This window comes from Phyllopteryx taeniolatus, chromosome 4 (assembly GCF_024500385.1).
Source record: "Phyllopteryx taeniolatus isolate TA_2022b chromosome 4, UOR_Ptae_1.2, whole genome shotgun sequence".
NCBI lineage: Eukaryota > Metazoa > Chordata > Actinopteri > Syngnathiformes > Syngnathidae > Phyllopteryx > Phyllopteryx taeniolatus.
The window spans coordinates 26343805-26350832 of NC_084505.1; the positions used below are offsets into that span (position 1 = coordinate 26343805).

General features: G+C 39.4%; 1 protein-coding gene across 9 annotated transcripts in view; it reads right to left on the bottom strand.

The window, feature by feature from the left end:
* The window catches only part of lrba (LPS-responsive vesicle trafficking, beach and anchor containing), a 266996-nt gene that overhangs the window by 100871 nt on the left and 159097 nt on the right, over positions 1-7028 (bottom strand). The window lies entirely within an intron of this gene.

Genomic DNA, 7028 nt, shown 5'->3' on the forward strand with positions numbered 1-7028 from the left:
TCATAACTGCTGGACATGGTGGGGCAGTGCTCTTAATGGAGACATTATTTGTGTGTTAGTGGTGCTTCAAAGCATTTAGAGTGTAGAAAGAAAGTAAAAGGTCTTCCCGCTCGTCGTCATGGTGCGGCCGAGCGATTCATGGACCATGCTCTGTGTCATGATGGAAATGGCAAAAGTGGCCAGTGTGGTGCATTAGTGTAAGAAAGCGGGGGACGAGAGGGTTGGGGGGGACCATTTCCTCAGGCTCATTGGTAATGACATACCTGCGCGGCCTGTCCGTTAGCCCAATAGCACAAACTACTTAGGCTCTAACTTGAAAATCAATCGGCTGCTCGCTCAGAGACCATGACTCTTTGTGCTTGGCAGCCGCGGGGCGTATGGGGGGGGGGGGTGGGGTTGTGCGTCGTGGAGGGGAAGGGCAGTCCTGCTTTTGGGTAACAATCGGTTCGCTCCTTTTACGAAACACTCGGCTGATTTTCTCTGAGCGAGCGAGTATCAATCCAGACGCCGCGGCCTACCCCGGGTAGCCGTCACCGCCCCGCTAATTAGGCTTAGCAATGTCTTCTCAATGGGGGGCTGTTTTCACTGAACGGTGACCTTCAAGGAAATGTACACGGACACTTTGAAATACACTCTTGAATGCATGTTTGGTGTAGAACAAAAATGTATGGTTTGTCATAACACTTTGGAATATACACTTGGGAACACCAATAGTCTTTTATAGTTTTATTCCTTCCAAGGAAGAGAAGTAAATTAAGAATGCAGTGCAGTACGGTGGACCCCCGCGTACTCACCTATTTGCAGGTATTTTAAAATGTTTTTTCATTTTCTTTCAAGTGTGTAATTTTTTTTCGTGGGGGAGACCAATTCCAAAAACGCTTATTGGCAGTTTACACACGCTTATTCAAGAATTTTGGGGGGTTTAAATTTTTCTTTTTTTCATAGAAATTAAAATTAAATTAATATTTGTATTTTTCTACTATTTTAATCTTGATGGGAAAAAATTACATTTAGGAATATTTTTTATTAAAATGTCCAAGTGTAACTGAATTGTTTTTAATCAAGATACAGTGGTGCTTTGTGATAGGAGTTTTACTCATTCCATGACCACGCTCGTAACTCAAAACACTTTCCAGCCTCCCCCTATAAAACAAAAAAAAACAAAAACATTTTTATCAAAAAGTAAAATAGCACTCAATAGTATTGTACTTTATAAAAATATCTAGTAATAATATAACTAGAATGTAAATAATTAAATTGCACATCATAATTTAATGCTGCAATACAATTTCTGTTGTGAAGTTGAAATTGAAATTGAATGTGATTCATTTGAATGAGAGATGCTTTGATGGCTTTTTTTTTTTTTTACATTTTAACGAACTACAGTGAAACCGACCAAGATGGGAAACAATCGATTCTAGGAAGCTGGTCTTCCTCGGATTTGTTTGTACATTATTTCGAAACATCATGGGAAAAGACAAGCCTCCTGAAGAAATGACTAGTTTGCCGGATGGAAAGTTCCCATCCAATTTGGTGTGGGAATCGGTCGCGATGCATCCTCCAACCTCGATCAGCTCTACACATCTTGACAAAACGCAGCGACGGCCATTCTCACTTCCTCATTCAGTCAGTATTAGAAGCCTCTAAGAGGGGCTCTGCAACAACACATGCAATATTGATGCCTTGCATCTAAACACTGAGTGCTGCTGCTGCTAAACACACACGCACGCACACACGCACGAGCACCTATCTGCCGAGCAGATGCTTCGCCCCGTCCGGCAATTAGTCGCCTGCGATTTTTCTTTTTGGAGGGAGCAGCTGCCACAAGAAAACGAACAGCCCCAACACTTCACGTCGAGGATGTGTGTTTACACATTTGATGCGTTTGTGTTCGGAGCTCATGGGAGGGGAGGCGGTGTCGCGTTTGCCCCCCCACTTCCATAATTGTAGTCATAACACTAACACGAAGTTCAGTGGATGATATTTTGTGAATGTTTTTTTTTTTTTTTTTTTTTTAACAAATCTGGCCTTGTAGGAGGTTCTAGTTATTGTTAATACACACACAGAAGCTAGACGACCACCTGGGGGGGAAATGTTGTGGAAAATTGATACACCTCAAAAATTAAAATCTAACAAAGTACATTAAATATCGCAAATCAAGACATAATATGCTTGTTCTTTACCTGCCAAGATTTTTCTTCTTACCAGGCAGCTTTTGTGTAAATGCTTGTATGTATTGCACTCTACAGTATTTTACTCTATAAAAATATATAGTAATAAAATAATTGAATAGAATGAGTTCATGCATTCATTGTGCAGCTCCTTCGGGTTTGCGCATCTGGGCTACCAAGGGGCGGCATAGTACATGGCTGGGCATATAAAATCAACCCACTGAACTTTATTTATACACCACTTTTAATTCAAAGTGATTTACATGAATTCAAATAAACACCTCCCGCCACTACACAAAGAGGAACAGCTGCAGTAGTCATTTTTCCACTGAGGATAAAGAATATATGCCTGTGAGTGCTGTTATATTGTCTGCCTCCATGTGTTGCTGCACCGTTTCTGCTGAAATTTATAAACCGTTACACACACTACCAGCAAGGCGCCGTGTTGTCACTGCAACATGCACAAGCCACACAAAATGGACCTCTCGGATAACAAATACACAAATGAGCACAAAATTAATAAATGCTCTAGGCACCAAATTAAAAGAGATGAACATCTTTTCCCTCACAATTATTGACTCGGACGCATTTTCTAAAGGCTGTCAAGTGTACAGTTGGCATGGAGACAAGTCCCAGTCTACACATGCAGACCCAAGCAAAACTTATGGTGAAGGAAAACATTTTTCAATTAGGGGGCACCTGCCGAATGGCAAGGCGTGCGTGCCAGCCTTACATACACAATGAATATGCTGGTTGAATGCGCACTGAGCTGTGTGAAGTGAAGTGTGACTTGCTATATGTTACTCTGAGAATGCCCGATCTCGTCTGATCAGGGAAAGGGCCATAACAGTTTGGGGGCCACAAATAGGCAGCCGGCGGTTATCGAGTTCCTCTGAGCTGTGGCCTATCATTGTTGCGATCGTGCCTTTTCCACCAGTGACTTTCTTCTCATTGGCTAAAATGGCATGCAGAATGCATTTTGAAATAGACAGATATTTGAATAACTCGTTTTTAAACAACTTTGATTTAGATCAACACTATTATTTCTTCTACTATAGTTTTTTTAAATGGCCATCCCAACCAAACAAAGGCTAAACATCGTAGCGCAGACTGCGGCTCTCACACGTAGCATCTGGACTAGCGCTTGGGCCAGAACAGATCCGTTATGTCTTTATAGAAGCCCCCGGCTTTGTGTCACCATATATTACGCTAAGCTACAGTTAGCTTGCCCTTCATAATATTTGGACACTTCCTCTCAAGCCCGTGCCGATTTATTCCTTCGGAGCGCCGTGTGGGATAATAAACAGTCGCACACCCACGCGATTTCCCCCCCCCGGCTCTAGCGTACGCCTCCATTTTACGGCCCGACGCCACATTAGGACATCGAGCCTCTATCCTCAAAAGTTAAACAAAAATGGAGTAAAACTATCACCACGCGAGATGTCGAAAAACTTCAGCTTCTGGAGTGTCTATTGGTTGAAGATTCTTTTTGGCATGTACAGCTAAGAGGTGAGCGATGGGAGCAATTTTCCCAAGTTCTTTCTTAGATTCTCGCCTTATTTATCAAATGGACAGCACTTGGAACTTTCTGTTGTAATGTGTAAAAAGGGTTCAACAGACGGCAAGACGTATTCCAAAATGCGAGCTTTCATTAATGACTCACGGCAATACCAAGCCTCCCGGTCTGCTCCGCAACACCCGGACAAGTTGGACCAACGTTGGTGTAACATCCTGTCAAAAGTTAAGCCTTCAAAATAAAAGCACACCAGCATAATAAGTTCCACCGCACTTTATTTTGCTTACTTAGCAGTTGCACTTGTTAAGCTCCGTCCAAAATTCCGCTGGATCTTTTTATTTAGTGTCTGCTGTGCGAACATTGTCATTAACTACCAGAGGACTGTATTTTCTTAGTTAAGAATGTTTAATGCCAGAAGAGTTGAAATCACAGCACTGGGAGACAGACTCTGCACAGCGGCTGGAGAGTGTTTGTCGGCCGCTAGTTTATTCCCTCCTTTCATCCAGTCTTGGTCTACACCCTCGTAGGGGTGTGACATAGCCTAACAATGTCTCGGCACTTTTCCTTTGACTCAACAGTCTTGAACTGGTTTTATCTAATATGAGCACGCAGAGGGTTTAATAGAACAGCACGAGGTCCTGAATTCAAGGCCATAGCGGTGGAAAGTGGAAAGGCTCAGGCCTGAACCTATCTATGTGCCTGAAGGAGGCCTATCCTAACACACAAAATAATTTTGTGCTCGTTTATTGAGTGTGACTGTTAAATAGGCCACGATCTGGCCCAAGAAAGTATGGTGAAATTGGGATAATATACAGCATGCCTTCATTTTGAAGGTCTGACTTTTGATAAGATGATGTTGGCTGAGGGTTGCAGAGCAGATAAGGTAGGTTATTGCTTCGAGTTGTTCATTAAAGCTTACATTGGGGAATATGCTTTGCCATCTGTTGAAGCCTTTATACATAACTTTCGAAATGCTTCTCATGAACGTGCGTTGATTCAGGGAAATGAATGGCCGAGTCACACAAATGAAAACCGGGACAAAATTTAGATGGTAAAATGGTCGAAAACTGAATCATACGAAAACAAAGGAACATCAAAACCGAGGTACCATTGTACTTTATTTTTGTTTACATTATGGCGGTTAACTTATTCTTACACTTGTATGATATTTTCTAATGTTCCTTGCTATAATTGTAAGTACAGTTAATAAAAGTGAGTAGTTTTACTGAAACAGATTTCTGAAAGAGCAGTTATACAGATATATAAGGATTACCAAATACTAAATAGCATTTGGTTAGGGTTAGCCTTGTTATATATCTCTATCTAGATCTATATATATATCTCCCCGGATCATGGTCTCAATCGATCTTCACTGAAAATCTAATCAAGAATGATCTGCCAATGCTTTGAGTCTTATGGCATTATTTATTTTAAAAAAATAAAAAAATAAAAAAAAAGGGAATGATGAAGTCCAGAGTGTGTGTGTGTGTGTGTAGCAAAGGAGATCTAATTAATCTTTGCCTTTTTTCTGACATCTGTGCAGCTTTTAGTGGAGAAAGCGGTCTCACAGCTGGTCACTCGGATCCTTCCAATATGATGCTTTATGTAGTCACTATTCTTAGAAGGGGCGACGAAACGCAGTCTGTATTGTCAAAAAAATAAGCGCGTGAAAAATAAATAAAGCATAAAATGACAGTATGTTTTCCCCCCTCATCTGTGATCGTCAGCGTTGTAGCCTGCGAAATCTCAATGACATTTTCCACACAGCAAAAACGGCAGGCAGAAGCTGGTTCTTGACCTATATTTAATATTTCAATCATAATAATAGTGTGTTTTTCGTCAAAAAGTCGAACAAAAGTGCAAGTGAGTGATTTCCCTACGAAGTAGCATGACTGCGTTCTTATTAATAAATACGGAATAAATAGCCATGAGTTGTCCCTCGGTGGGGATACACTGTTGTTTACAGCCATATAGTATCCATCAGATGTCACTGAAGACTGAAAGGGCGTGTTCGAAAGGCCGCAAGATGTCTATGCATATACAGTATCTTCATGTGTGTGTGAGTGTGCGCATGTCACATCAGCTACACACGGCACTTATGCATTTCCTCAGTGCAACAGCACGAGGTCCTGTTACAACGTAGTAAAAAAGTTACAAGCTCACTTTAATATGAAGACCACATTAGAAATGTAGTCAATAAAAGTACATACGAGTTGGGGTGGGGGGGAGGATACATGGAGAAATCAATTTAAGATTTAAGGCTGTTTTGTTCGGGGTTTTTTCTTCAAGCTTACTGTGTTGCTAGAGGACCAAACGCACATTTACGTCATTTAAATGTAATGGAAAAATGAAATTAAATTTGAAATAAAATTAAGTCAAAACATATGATAAAGTACTTCCCAAATTAAAGCATATGTATCTATCATCTAAATATATATCACTAAAATGTATAAAAACTACTATGAGCATTAATTTACCATTATCACTTAAGTGTAACAATTTTTTTTATATAAAAAAAAAATTACCAGACTACATGTTCCCTATATACGTAAATCAATGAGTTTTATTTATGTATTTTTTTCTCAAATGTTTTTCCTCTGGTACACATTGATGTCAATTATAAATATTATAATCCAGTGACTCTCAAAGTGTGGTATGATTACAACTCGTGGTATGCGCACTCCCTCTAGTGGCATGTGAATAAAGTAACTGAATTAAATTCTAATAAGTTTTAGATTTAAAACACAAAATATACTCAAACATTAGAATGACGCTTGTAGCCATGCATAAAGTCTGTTTAAAGGTTTTTAATTAAAAAAAAATACTTCACAAGTAGAGTAAGCTACGTTTAAGCTCAGTTCAGTTGTGTTTAACTTTTAAGTACAATACCGTTCCCTTTAATCTTTTCGAACCTTGTTTTTTTTTTTTTTTTTTTTTAAACGAAGCACAATTGTTATTTCACTTGTATGTGCAGTACATTCTATATATTGTTTTCCCTAGATTTAAGCGGCATGGAAATGTTGCATAATGCTACAGCGGCTAACAAAAATATTAAATGTACTTTTTAGAAATAAAACCTCTGCTTTGTGTTTTGGTGAACACTTAGGCCCTCTCTGCTACTGTATTTGGATGTTGGTTATTATAGAGATACTTCCAGCTAAATCTTTTTTAGGTGGTGCACGCTGTAAAAGGTTTGCCAACGACTTCTATAGTTATTTTAAAAAAAAGCAAATTAGCTTTTAATTATTATGAGGTGCACTGTAGAAAAACAAAGTCACTAACCTACTAAATGAATACTTTTTTTTATTTTTTTTTTTAAGTACACTAAAGTTTTGCTCATG